Consider the following 14940-nt stretch of genomic DNA (forward strand, 5'->3'; position numbering starts at 1 on the left):
ATTTTATTCAAATGTGACTGAGACCTTTATCTACCTAAACTATAAAGGGTAACAGGACTTTTTTCTCTAATTACACCTGTTTCACAAGTGTAATTTATTGTATTTTAATAAGAGATCTCGCTCCCGTTTGCATTGTTAAAAGTTACTGCATAAAAATTCTGTTGTTACATATATCTGAAAGTTACTGAATACATATTCTGTTTTGTTACATACATCTGAAAGTTACTGAATACATATTCTGTTTTGTTACATATATCTGAAAGTTACTGAATACATATTCTGTGTTGTTACATATATCTGAAAGTTACTGAATACATATTCTGTTTTGTTACATATATCTGAAAGTTACTGCATAAGAATTCTGTTTTGTTAACTATATCTAAGTTACAACTGAAAGCTCTTATTTTTGCCCCAAAGAGTGAATAAATGCTATAATGCAATTTAAAATGCAGTTTCTACTGTTTCTATCAAATTGCAACCCCCCTCCCCCAAGATCAGGTGGAGGGGTCCTCAGGGTAGATCAAAAATACGCAGGGGGTCCAGGACCCCAAAAAGGTTGAGAACCACTGCTCTAGGACACTGCCGCTTTAAGTTTTACCACAGCCGGTTTACGGCAGTCGGTTTACGGCAGTAACGCAAGACGTGGTTGATACTGTGCTGTACGTGGATATAACGTTTACTGTGGCAGCAATAAACACAGTTTGATTCCGAGTCGTGGTCCGAGCTTTGCTGGACACAACAAACATCCTATAACCCCGTCTGATTTTCATGAAAAGTATCAGCTCGCACAGCGAGTATATGGCGTATTCTCTTCTCACGGTGGCTAGCACAGACTAGCAACGAAACAGTGCTTCAGCCCACCGGTGTTCCGATATTAATAACTCGACAGGAGTTGTTTTCCTCACCTTCGCGGTTGGGAATTCGAGAGTTGTCTCGTCGTTCACGGCATGTTTCAGAGAGGACCTCAACAGGGAGCGAAAGATGGACGTCGTGCCCTCTGCCGCTTCAGATACACAGGCAGTGTATTGCGCCCCCCCTTGGAAACAAGATGCAACTACACCTCTTTAGACATGGCTCTCGTAACCTTATCATCCATATCCAAAGGAATTGAATCAAGTGCAACTGGACTTGGTTATCATCCATATGTGATGGCCTTATCATCCACCCCGTGATGGCCTGGCAGCCTGTCCAGGGTGTCTCCCGGCCTGCCGCCCAGTGACTACTGCTGGGATAGCAGAGGTGGAAAGTAACGAAATACATTTACTCAAGTTACTGTATTGAATACTTTTTTTGTGTATTTTGTATTTTTTAAGTACAATTTAAAATCGGTATTTTGTATTTTACTTGAGTACGTTTTGACTCAAGTATTGTACTTAGTTACTTTATAAATCCTATCCGTTACTGAGTAAAAATAACAATTCAACCTACAGGGGAAAAATACGCGCCAGCACCATAGACAGTAAACCAATGGCCAGAACCAACAGTGACAAATGATGATGTGATTAGCACTGGCGCGTGAACATAGAGGGCACGTGTGGACAAGCTAGGTTAGTGGGCGCGAAGTTTGTAGTGCTAGAATGGAGGTCGACAAAGCAGGCACGGCCAGCGGCCAGCGGTCCAGAAGACCCGGACCTAGAAATAATAGATGAAGCTCAAGCTGAAACATCGAAGTCTGTAGAACTAGATGCAGAAAAAAATCCTTGGCCACATTTGGAAGATTTCTTTTTGTTCAAGCGTAGGAAAGGTAACAGCATCATCATGCAGTGCAAGATGTGCCTCCCAGCAGTGAAGTACCTGTCTGCTTTCAACAACTCCACTTCAAATCTGCAGAAGCATGTTTTGGTAAGTATTTCTGCTGTCTCATTAGTAGTTTTATTTAATATAGCCAACCCAGGCTCACCCCATTTCGTGGGCATTTTTATGCTAGCACCTGCAACCATTGACAGTAGAAGAAATCCACAGCTAGCCAGCACATTCTAATTAGCTGCTATGCTAACATAATCAAACGTGACACATCATTAAGTACCAAATGAACTCGCTCCAGCCGACAATCCGCATGTTTATCGTACTTCAAACAGATACAAAACGCGTAATGTATATTTGCAGTCTGTTTAAGTCTTTAGAACATTGGCTAAATTTGCATAACAGCTAGCCCCTGGTACTTGAGTGTGTTAAGGCTAGCTGTTAGTTGCTAGTAGTCTTGAGTGGACTCGGGGAAATTAGCCTTGGTTAAGAGGGTCCCACACCTTTGATGTCCTTGCAGGGGCACTTGACGACATACACTGTCAGTATAGAATTAGGGGCAAAGTGGTGAGAACCACAACAGATAGTGGCTCAAACTTCGTTAAAGCTTTTAGTGTCTTCGGAGAACAGAGCCAGTCTGAGGATGCAGAATCAGATGCTGAGTCGGACAGAGATTCAATTGATGATGAGCCCACAGCCAACTACCTGGACACATTCAGCATCCTGGAGCAAGATAATGGCCTGGAGTACCAACTTCCTACACACCAAAGGTGTGCATGCCATCTTCTCAACTTAGTTGCCATAACAGATGCTGAGATAGCAGAAAAGAAGATGGACACATACAAGAGACTATCACGTGCAGCCTTTGGGAAATGTCAAGCCATGTGGAACAATACAGGTCGTTCATACATGGCAGCAGAAGTTGTGGAAGATCATTGCCGACTCCAGCTCATCCGACCAAATCAAACGCGGTGGAATTCAACATTCATGGCTGTGGAGAGAATCATACGGATCATACAAGAGAAAGGGGAGGAGGCAATCAGGAATATTTGTGAAGAATTCAAATTGAAAACGTAAGTTTTAATTTGCACTTCAACAGTATGAAAGTGTGAATGTGTGTTTACATACTTGAAACTTAACTTTTCCTGCTTGATTTCCTAACAATTGTTTGTATTCTATTTATGCCAGGCTGACTCAAGCAGAAATTGCTTTCCTGACTGATTACTGCTCGGTGATGAAACCTCTGGTAAAGGCCTTGAACATACTTCAGTCAGAGACCAACACACACTTAGGGTGGCTTCTTCCAGTGATATGTCAGCTACAAGCAAAACTCAAAAGGCAGGAGACCTCATCCAAGATGTGTCTACCACTCATCAAAGCCATTCAGGATGGTGTCCAAAAGCGTTTTGGTGAGATGATGATGGACCCAGAACTGATTGCGGCAGCAATACTTCTACCGAAGTTCAAGACCACCTGGACAGAGAGGCCTGATGTCATAGAAACAGGTATGATTGCATCTTATAATAAACTGCTTTTCAACAGTTTATTGGAGATCTACTTTGTTTTATACTCAATACAATGCGGTCAGTGCTATAAGGCATTATGCATTATGGTGCACTCTTGGTAAATTAATCAAGTCTTAATTGTCAGAAATGTGTTGTTTGTCACTCGACAGGTCTGGCTTATGTCAGACAACACCTTGACCAGATGGCAGAGGTAGAAGTGGAGCAAGTTGGACAACATTCCTCAGATGAAGATGATTTCTTCTCCTCAATGAAGTCCAGAAGGTCAGAAGGTACAGGGGAGTTGGAAGGGTACCTAGCCTGTATCCCAAACGATATGGATCTGCTAAACTCCTTTCCAAATTTAAAAAAACTCTCTCTGAAACTCAACACTGGCCTGCCTGCTTCAGCTGCCTGCGAGCGGCTTTTCAGTTGTGCTGGATTACTGTTCACTGCAAAGCGAGCAAGGATGAGCTCAACTAACTTTGAAAATCAGCTGCTGCTTAAACTGAACAAGAAGTTTGTAGACTAGGTTATAGGTGATTTAGGGTGTCACAAAACTAGTGGCCTTGATTTGCAATATTCCTCTCTGGAATATTGCTGCTCTTTTATGTTAGTTCCTTTAATTTCGTAACACTTGTGAGCATCATCATGTGGACATTACTTTGTAGTTTGTACCTCTCTGAGAGAGAGAGACAGAGAGAGAAAGTAGGCGTGCACAAGCCTGTTTAATGTTTTTACCACTAAATGGATGAGCTCAATGAACTTTGAAAATCAGCAGCTGCTTAAACTGAACAAGAAGTTTGTAGACTAGGTTACAGGTGATTCAGGGTGTCACAAAACTAGCGGCCTTGATTTGCAGTATAACAGCTGTTGCTGTTGGTGTTGACATGTATGTTGTTGTAATTACACTTACATTTGTGTAGGTATTCTTTGTTGTTATCGCACTTACACACACATGCCCTCTATAGCGCTCTTGCAGCTGTGGAGATGGCATTACCACATTCTCATTCTTTGACGGTTAACAAACACACACACACACACACACACACACAAGCATGTCTCCTCTGGAATATTGCTGCTCCTTTACGTCAGTTTGACTTTGTAGCAACACTTATGAGCGTCATCATGTGGGCATTACTTTGTACTTTTTACCTGTGTGTGTGTGAGAGAGAGAGAGGGTGAGAGGGAGAGAGAGGGAGAGTGTGTGCATGTGAGAGAGAGCGTGAGAGAGAGAAAACGTGAGAGTAAGCATGTTTAATGTTGTACCACTAAATGGATGAGCTCAACTAACTTGAAGATGCTACTTAAACTGAACAAGAAGTTCAGTTGTTGTGAAGTTATTGTTATTGCGCTTACATTTGTTACACTTGTTCTTTAATTTAAAACAAAATAGTTATGGATTTCTGACCCCTTGTCCTATTTTTACTACCCTCACACCCCACACAAAGAAAGTAACTAAGTAACTTTTACTTAAAGTACATTTCAAATGAACTACTTTTTACTTTTACTTGAGTACATTTTCAGATGAGTACTTTTACTTCTACTTGAGTAATATTTCATCAAAGTATTGGTACTTTTACTTGAGTACAATATTTTTGTACTTTTTCCACCTCTGTGGGATAGGCTCCAGCATCCCCGCCACCCTGAGAGCAGGATAAGCGGTTTGGATAATGTATATGTAACAGAGATGGGAATTACATTTTGTGAGCTTGTTGAAGTTCGGGAAAAATATATGAAGTTAGGGGGAGGGGAGTACAAGAGAAACTCTGTAAAGAGCAATAACTTCATATATTTTGCTGAACTTCACCAAGCTTACAACATGTAATTCCCGTCTCTGTTACATATAGTAGATGGATGAATGTTCCATGCGGGTTACGCACACACACACACACACACACACACACACACACACACACACACACACACACACACACACACACACACACACACACACACACACGTGTAAAAACAAAAACATCTCCCTCTCACCCTTTTTCGGATGGTGTATGTCTTCCTCAAGCTCAGGCCCTCTACCAGAGGCCTGGGAGTTTGAGGGTTCTGCGCAGTATCTTAGCTGTTCCTAGAACTGCACTCTTCTGGACAGAGACCTCAGATGTTGTTCCTGGAAGCCAAGCCATCAACACGTATGCCCTACCAGTCATCAGATACCCAGCCGGAATAATAAACTGGCCAATGGCCACAGACATCAGGACACGGAAACGCCACACAATGCGCGGAGGGTTCCACCCAAATTCCAGCAGCCTGAGACTGTACGATAAGTGAAAAAAATGGGGGCCGAGGGTTAGTGAGTGTCAGAGCCACCATCCGGGATTAAACAAGGAACATCCACAGGTGCAACAGAAAGAGAACCCCCCAGGATGAACTGCTGAGTGAGTACCTCAGGTAGCAGAAGACAGAGAGTGGGGAGGGAGAAGAAAATGAGGTATCATGGAGCCCTCCATGGGATGTGCCATCAACAGAGAGAAGATGGGGCTGATATCAAGAAATCCTACCAGTGGCTAGAAAAGGCTAGACTGAAGGACAGCACAGAGGCTTCAATCATAGCAGCATAAGAACAGGCACAGCACAAGATTGGTTGAGACAGGGGTCTACCACACCAGACAAGACCCAAGATGCAGGCTTTGCAAAGACACACCTAAGACAGTGAAGCCCTTAGTAGTAGGGTTCAAAATGCTAGCTGGGAAAGTGTACACTGAAAGGCATAACCAAGTGGTTGGGAGTGTACAAGAATATCTGTAGTGAATACAGAAAGGAAGTCCTCAAGTCCAATGGGAGACACTGCCAAAGGTGGTTGAGAATAGCAGAGCTAAGATCATGTGGTACTTCAAGTTCCAGACTAACAAGCAGGTGCTGGCTAACCAACCAGACGTTTTGGTGGTCGACAAGGAATAGAATACAGCAGTAGTGATTGATGTAGCCATCCCGAGCAGCAGCAACATCAGGAAAAAAAGAGCATGAGAAGCTAGAGAAATACCAAGGGCTGAAGGAAGGACTAGATCGGAAATGGAAGGGGAAATCCATAGTAGTCCCAGTGGTGATAGGAGCAATAGGGGCTGTGACCCACAAACTGGGAGAGTGGCTCCAACAGATTCCAGGTACAACACTGCCTGACTGCATCATCCAGTGACCTGTTTGCCTGGTAGGCAAACTGCACGGGGTCCAGCAGGGAGCCTGTGATGTCCTTCAGGTGGGTCAACACCAATCTCTCAAAGGACTTCATGACCACAGGCATCAGGGCGATGGGCCTGTAGTCATTCAGTCCAGTGATGGAGGATTTCTCGGGGACCGGGATGCTAGTGGAGCATTTGAAGCAGGAGGGAACGTCACACAGGTCCAGTGATTTATTGAACATCCATGTGAAGATGGGAGCCAGCTGGTCTGTGCAGAGTTTCAGACAGGAGGGTAACACGCCATCTGGGCCTGGCGCCTTCCTGATCTTCTCTCCCTGGATGAGCTGACATACATCCTCTTCAAAGACCATCAGTGCTGGTGGGGAGTTAGGGGGGAGAGGAGGAGACTTCAGTTCACTGAGGCACACACCTGTACTGTACCGGCTTCCCTTTATACCCTGAAGAAGAAGTTGACCCCCCCTCCCCCGATTGTCATTATATAAGTGTGCAGTCTGAGTTAAAGATAGGGTTCTCTGGAGTCAAACAGAGCTATAGGGATTTCAAGGAAAATCCAAATATGCCCGTACACGGAGCCCTGATGAACCTCAACCATGCAGTGGAAATTATTGCTGTTAGCAGTGTGGCGTGTAAAAGAGGTATTTGTTATGTGGCGGGGCCTCTACTAAGCAGGCTTGGCATGGATTTGCATGCGTGAAGGCAGAAGTGACGGTGTTTAGTGCTGCTTTATAAATAGCATAAGGACTTTTAGAGTTGAGTATTCTTGATGAAACACAATTCTAAGACACAACTCAATTCTCTATTTCATAATTCATCAAGTTTTCTTCTCGAGAGCACTCACCTTATCCAACCAAGGTCAATTATAATAGCCCATCTCTCGGTTCTTCGGTAGAATGTAGAACCAACGGTGCAAGTTTAGCTATTTGACTTGCTATATAATGAAGTGTGTCAGTATTTACTGTTATTAAACAGACTATCTCAACTCTGAATTCTGAATAACACAATGCAAAATACCACAACAATGCACTACATAACAATTGTGTTTTCCTCAAAGGATTACCATGTTCTCACCCACTAACAATGTTTACCACAATTGTATTCACCCTATATCTACAGTGTTACACAAACAATGTTGTATAAAACATTTTTCCATGTACATTTAGAGAAAATATGTGTCACCTCGTGGAGAGGTGGTTAAATTCATCCTGCAGAATGCCATATAGGCTAATGCAAGTTACTATGTCACAACACACTGAGATACACTTGTAGTTTATCAGAGGCCAAATAGGCTGATATGTTGAACCCTGTGTGATAGGACGCCATTTTCTACCTGTTAAATTGTCAGCAGACCTTCTGGTAAGTACCCACTCTCTCACATATTGTGTTGGTTCCAAGCCTCAAGAGGAGGGCCAACCATTTTGATGAACACTGGAACTGATGTATTTTCAATTCTGAGTTGTGTGTACAATGGTGTGACAACATTATTCATTTCTCACCCCTGGCTACTTCCAGCTACTTCCAGCTACTTCCAGTATAATAATGTGCCATGTCACAAAGCAAAAGTCATCTCGAGCTGGTTTCATGAAAATGACAATGAGTTCAATGTTCTTCAGTGGCCTTAGTCAGCCGATCTGGATCCAACGGAACACATTTGGTAGGTGGTAGAAGGGGAGAGTCGCTGCACGAGTGTGCAGCTGACAAATCTGCAGAAATTGCACGATGCAATCATGCCAACGTGGACCAGAATCTCAAAGGAAGGTTTCCAACATCTTGTGGAATCCATATCATGAGGAATTGATGCAGTTTTGAGAGCAAAGTGAGGCCCTAGCCACTATTAGTATTCTTCTTCAAGGCCTCCTCGTTAGCGAGGGTTTCCAGCACCATCAGGACGACATGCTTGCCGAACAAGTCTCCTCCAGTTCTGTTCTGTCCTGAGCTGATCTTGTTGCCTCCGATAGTTTCAGACTAAGCCATTCTTTGACGTCATCATGTTGCTGCCTTTTTGGTCGGCCTCTCTCGCGCTTTGCTGGTGTAGTTCCCAACATCGCTGTTCATTCGTTTACTTCCACCCGGACGACAGGTATGCCCAACGAACGGTAGCTTTCTTTTCATTATACGTGCCATTAGTCTTGTTTTTGTTCCTAATCCATTAATGATGCTCGCATTCGTTTGTTTCTCCGCCCAACTTATTCGAAGCATCCTACGATGAAGCCACGTCTCTGCAGCCTCAATCCTGCTTACCGTCGCTTTCTTCAACGTCCAACTTTCAGCTCCATATGACGACACCGGCCAGACGAGTGCCTTAAGTAGACTGACTTCCTCTTCTTTTCTTATTCTCCTATCTTTCCATATTTGTACCATCTCCATCGTTCTTTTCTTTGCTAGAGGAAACTATTAGTCTGGTCTACTCCTGTATTGTCACAGTGTGTGTCTGGTGTGTGGTGTTTGTGTCTGTGTGAGAGTCTATAAACGGCCAAACTAAAGCACCTGGGGCCTTGATTCTTTTTGGAGGTTATTGGGGATGATCAGGGGCACCTATAAAAAATAGCAGACAATTAAAATGATGCATAATTAATTATGTATAAATATGCAAAATATGCTTATTTTTTAATGGCTAAAAACCACTTTTCTCGGCATTTCAGATGATTCTGAGCATCTTTGATTTTTTTCACCTATATAAAAAAAATTTCTGGGACTTAGAAATGTTTTGGCATTATGCAAAATATATGCATTTTTGCAAAAATGCATTTATGAGCCTCATTTGTTTGGAGGTGGTAGGTATTGTTCCAGAGAGGACCAGAAAAATAGCAAAAATTAAAATAATTATGCATAATTATGCAAAATATGCATGTTCTAAAAATGGCTAAAAACCACTTCTCTCGGCATTTCAGGTGATTCTGAGCATTTGGGGGGAGGGAGTTGGAGTGGGGGGGGTTTAGGGGCAGGGGGAAGGGGGTTAGCTGGCAGGATGAAGAGGAGGGAGATTTAGACGGGTGGAGAACCAAACCGCTACACTGTAGCGGGCTTCTTCTAGTGTTCCTAATAACGTGCTCAGGGAGTGTAAACGCACCAGATACCAGAGGGTGAATATAGGACACCGACCCCTCTGTCCACAGGGGGCGCACAAAATCGACAAAAACTCCTCGTAGCATCTTTAAAAGAAGACACTCTAAACAAACCTTTCTTCTTTTCACCCCCCCCCCCCAGCTCTCCAGCAGGGCCTGCCCGATGTCCCCTTCCCGCTCTCCATCATCACCTTCATCCATTGCACGCTGTCCAGCTTGGGAGAGAGATCCCTCCTCTGTGGTCCTCCCTGAGGTTTCTTCCTATTTCCTCTCCCTGTTAAAGGGTTTCTTACGGAGTGGTTCCTTACCCGATGATGAGAGGGTCTAAGGACTGGGTGTTGTGTTGCATTTAAAAAAAACCTCTTTCTTGCACTTTTACTTTAGCACTGGTTTTGCTCTTAGATGCTTGTTTAGAAGGAAGATGCACTTATGACCTCTGATGACCAGTAGTTCTCCTGGTTTCCAACGTTAAATGATGCTCTTATTGTAAGTCGCTTTGGATAAAAGCGTCGGCTAAATGACTGTACTGTAATGTCATGTCATGTCATGTCATGTCATGTAATCATGCCCAGATTTTTCTATGTAAGGTTGTGTCTAAATTGCTTTTGCGGTTTCATTTTGAACAATTGCAGCCCTTTTGAGTGCGCTTGCTAACACACAATCCGATTTATGACCATAGTTTTAATAAAGTTTACGTAATTATATCTGCACCGTCAAAGCCAGTCCTGGCTCTTTTTAAGAGGTCTATCCAATTTGACTGAAAGCAAAACATCTGCAAACGACCAGCCAGCAAGAGTCCAAACCAAGTTCATGTCAAGAGCGACATTTTAATCCACAACGTGTCCCCCAGCTCTCGTGTTGGTGAACGGGGGGGGGGGGGGTCTTCTTCTTGGCTTTGTTTCAGATGAGCCTGAAACATCATCATCAAGGCAGCCGACATGAGAATTTACCTGGGAAACGAAACATTGCATCAGAGGTGGGGACTCGAGTCACGTGGCCTGGACTGGAGTAACATGATTTGGACTCGAGTCACGTGGCCTGGACGCGAGTAACATGATTTGGACTCGAGTCACGTGGCCTGGACTGGAGTAACATGATTTGGACTCGAGTCACGTGGCCTGGACGCGAGTAACATGATTTGGACTCGAGTCACGTGGCCTGGACTGGCGTAACATGATTTGGACTCGAGTCACGTAGCCTGGACTGGAGTAACATGATTTGGACTCGAGTCACGTGGCCTGGACGCGAGTAACATGATTTGGACTCGAGTCACGTGGCCTGGACTGGAGTAACATGATTTGGACTCGAGTCACGTGGCCTGGACGCGAGTAACATGATTTGGACTCGAGTCACGTGGCCTGGACTGGAGTAACATGATTTGGACTCGAGTCACGTGGCCTGGGCGCGAGTAACATGATTTGGACTCGAGTCACGTGGCCTGGACGCGAGTAACATGATTTGGACTCGAGTCACGTGGCCTGGACGCGAGTAACATGATTTGGACTCGAGTCACGTGACCTGGACTGGAGTAACATGATTTGGACTTGAGTCACGTGGCCTGGACGCGAGTAACATGATTTGGACTCGAGTCACGTGGCCTGGACTGGAGTAACATGATTTGGACTTGAGTCACGTGGCCTGGACTAGAGTAACATGATTTGGACTCGAGTCACGTGGCCTGGACTGGAGTAACATGATTTGGACTCGAGTCACGTAGCCTGGACTGGAGTAACATGATTTGGACTCGAGTCACGTGGCCTGGACGCGAGTAACATGATTTGGACTCGAGTCACGTGGCCTGGACTGGAGTAACATTATTTGGACTCGAGTCACGTGGCCTGGACGCGAGTAACATGATTTGGACTCGAGTCACGTGGCCTGGACTGGAGTAACATGATTTGGACTGGAGTCACGTGGCCTGGACGCGAGTAACATGATTTGGACTCGAGTCACGTGGCCTGGACTGGAGTAACATGATTTGGACTCGAGTCACGTGGCCTGGGCGCGAGTAACATGATTTGGACTCGAGTCACGTGGCCTGGACGCGAGTAACATGATTTGGACTCGAGTCACGTGGCCTGGACGCGAGTAACATGATTTGGACTCGAGTCACGTGGCCTGGACTAGAGTAACATGATTTGGACTCGAGTCACGTGACCTGGACTGGAGTAACATGATTTGGACTTGAGTCACGTGGCCTGGACGCGAGTAACATGATTTGGACTCGAGTCACGTGGCCTGGACTGGAGTAACATGATTTGGACTTGAGTCACGTGGCCTGGACTAGAGTAACATGATTTGGACTCGAGTCACGTGGCCTGGACGCGAGTAACATGATTTGGACTCGAGTCACGTGGCCTGGACGCGAGTAACATGATTTGGACTCGAGTCACGTGGCCTGGACTAGAGTAACATGATTTGGACTCTAGTCACGTGACTTGGACTCAAGTCAGACTTAAGTCAGAAATTTGATGAGTTGACAAAACTGAACAAGACTTTCAACTTGACCTCCACACCAGTGACTCCTGACTTCACCTGGACTTGACACTTGTGACTTGCAAGACATCAACTATTCATTCCCATGCTCACAGATCCACGTTGAGTCAATCCGTAACAAACACGTTGTAAAACGCATCCCTGGTTTGAAGCGTCTTACCTGCTGCTCTGCTCTTTGACATGACATTAAATCTGATGAAGAGCACAAAATTACTTGTTTAGGACTCGGCCTCGAGTGCCAAGACCCGAGACTTGCTTGTGACTTGGAAAACGACGACTTAGTCCCACCTCTGCTGTTTTTAAAAACAAGGGAGGAAAAAAAAAAAAAAGCACCGACACCATATTTCAAAAATCGACTTTTACTTGTCACCTCTCATTCCTGGAGTACAGCAGACACAGCAGGACAGTTTGCACACAGAAACACAACCACAGTTCACCTCCCCGACACCACGACGGGCAGGTTCGGTTCGCACCTGCACCCACCTCCGACGGCAAGAGTGGGAGCGATAAATATCCACCAGGACGACCCAACAGTTACACTCATAAGGCAAAAGAACGAGCGAACCCACCGCTTTACACTTCAAGCTAAGTCGTGAACGACGTGTGTTCGCACCGAACGCAGTCACACTTTGGATTCAAGGTACGAGGGACCAGTGATGCAACAGAGCTCACACGTGTGAGGGGCCCAGACCTCTCCTGGGGCCCTCAGACCACATCCGGATCCGTTTATTTGTTTTGGGATTGTGTTTCGCAACCTTTCCGCTTTTCCAAAATATCAAGGTTATTGGACATTTTAAGGTGTTAGTGAATTATTAAGAATCATATCGTTAACGACCCTGATGGGAAGGTCACATCACCGGCAGGACGCCGCAGGTGGACGTCATTGGGGCAAATACAGCTTATGCTAAGCTAACCGTTGCTAATGATTTCTTTTCTTTTTTTGGGGGGGGGTCCCCCCCTTTTGTATCCGGCCAATGACCCCACTCTCCCGAGCCGTCCCGGTCTCTGCTCCGCCCCCTCTGCCGATCCGGGGAGGGCTGCAGACTACCACATGCCTCCTCCCATACATGTGGAGTCACCAGCCGCTTCTTTTCACCTGACAGTGAGGAGTTTCACCGGGGGGACGTAGCGCGTGAGAGGATCACGCTATCCCCCCCTGAACAGGCACCCCGACCGACCAGAGGAGGCGCTAGTGCAGCGACCAGGACACATACCCACATCCTGCTTCCCACCCGCAGACACGACCGACTGTGTCTGTAGGGACGCCCGACCAAGCCGGAGGTAACAGGGGGACTCGAACCGGCGATCCCCGTGTTGGTAGTCGACGGAATAGACCACCACGCTACACGGACGCCCTGCTAATGATTTCTTGATAGAGCATCAAAAAAAATAAATACAACAACTCCTAAACCATTTTAGAAATGCGTAAGAGTGCAACCTTCCAGAGTGGGAACTCTCCGTATGAGCACGAGTCCTAGTTTTCATTTTACGGCCCTGCACATTTCCACACCGGGCTGAAACCGGGCTGGATCCGGAAGCTCTCCTTTTGGCAGGAACCTTGCACCACGCTCCAGAGGTACTGCTGGGATGACAGAACAGAATGGGGGGGATTGTAAAAGTAATTCCCTCCCCACCCAAGTGTTTTGACGTGGATTCTGGCCTGGCAAATAGGAGACGATGACGTGAGCGCATCATTCAAGCGGCGAAACGTCCCGGACGAGGGAAAACGTGCCCGGAGGCGCAGAAGTCGAGGAATCAGTAAAGCCGTTACACGACAGACGGCCTCGGGGATCATTTCACGTCATCTAATTTAATATAAATAACGCGGGGACGAACTCGAGATGTCCGTTCAGGACAACTGCATCCACGTCAAATAACAGCACGAAGGCAGATTTCCCATTTTCCTCTTCCGGCTTAAAACCAACACGTGGCGAGGCGGCTGACCGGCATGTCACAGTGTTACCTTTCAAAATGAGCTCGTTAGCTTAACCTTGAATCTGAAGTGAAACGTCTTCCAAGCCTTTAATTTATCCTTAATTCTTCGTTGCTTTTTTTAAAAAAAAAAAATTTATTTTCACATGTCGAAATTCACACAAAACAGCCAAAAACAGCTACTTGGACGCTAATGCGGCAACTGCCACACCTTCTCTCCCACAAAACAAACAAACAAACAGTTTCTCAAGTTGTGTCATTTCTATTGAGATAGAAAAAAGCAATAAAGAGAAAAGGTGAGGACACCGGAATCGCCCATCCTGTTGTCTTTCCTGCCAACATGGCGGCGTTAGCCACCTTGCCCCCTGTCGCCGAGCCTCTGTTTCATGGACGGTCTAAGGACCCCTCCATTTTCCAAAAAGCTCTGTGTGAACTCTCCTCCTCTCAAAAACCTTGAGGACTTACAGTAAAGATGTGTGATATGTGAGCACTCAGTAGAAGCAAAGCAGGGCTCAGTCCTTTAGTGCACATTCATGATGGAAAAAAAGGCGTTTTCCACGCTTTTCAAGCGTCCAGGACAAATAAAACTCAACGCTTCAAAACTTTTGAGTCCAAATAATAATAATAATAATAATGGAACAATCAGACCTTGAAAGAAAAGTCAACACTGTGTACCGACGGTTTAACGAATGTTGACGAGTTAGCGAGCGTCTAGCAGCACGGCACATGGTGAGAGACCGACCCCCTTCCCTTCACAGACCTTGGTCAGTAATGTCAAGTCACTCTGGGAGGAAGGGCAGAGGGTAATAACGACACGGACCTCCTGCCGACCTGAAGGTTTCCAACACGCCACCCTCGCGTGTCCATGAGCAAGATCCCGGGAGCCTCTTCTGCCGGTTACAACAAGGGCACTTTCCCGAGTCCGCGCAGGCGGACTCGGGAAAGCGGAGCGACAAAAGGGCGATCGGTTATTTCAAAATGCTTCTACTCATTTAAACCTTTTTTGGTTTGTTTCAGCCTCGAAGGGGTGGAGTCATCTATTAAAAAGAC

The 14940-nt window shown here is 45.6% G+C and overlaps 1 protein-coding gene across 2 annotated transcripts in view; it reads right to left on the reverse strand.

The window, feature by feature from the left end:
* Positions 1-12301: 12301 nt before the first annotated feature.
* LOC130110483 (basic helix-loop-helix ARNT-like protein 2) overlaps positions 12302-14940 on the reverse strand; it is a 57654-nt gene continuing 55015 nt past the window's right edge. For both annotated transcript variants that reach the window (XM_056277593.1, XM_056277594.1), the window contains exon 17: positions 12302-14940. This exon is cut by the window's right edge and continues 580 nt beyond it. The gene's annotated coding sequence lies outside the window, so the exon portion shown is untranslated.

The sequence above is a fragment of the Lampris incognitus genome, chromosome 3, assembly GCF_029633865.1.
Source record: "Lampris incognitus isolate fLamInc1 chromosome 3, fLamInc1.hap2, whole genome shotgun sequence".
In the NCBI taxonomy this organism is placed as follows: Eukaryota; Metazoa; Chordata; class Actinopteri; order Lampriformes; family Lampridae; genus Lampris; species Lampris incognitus.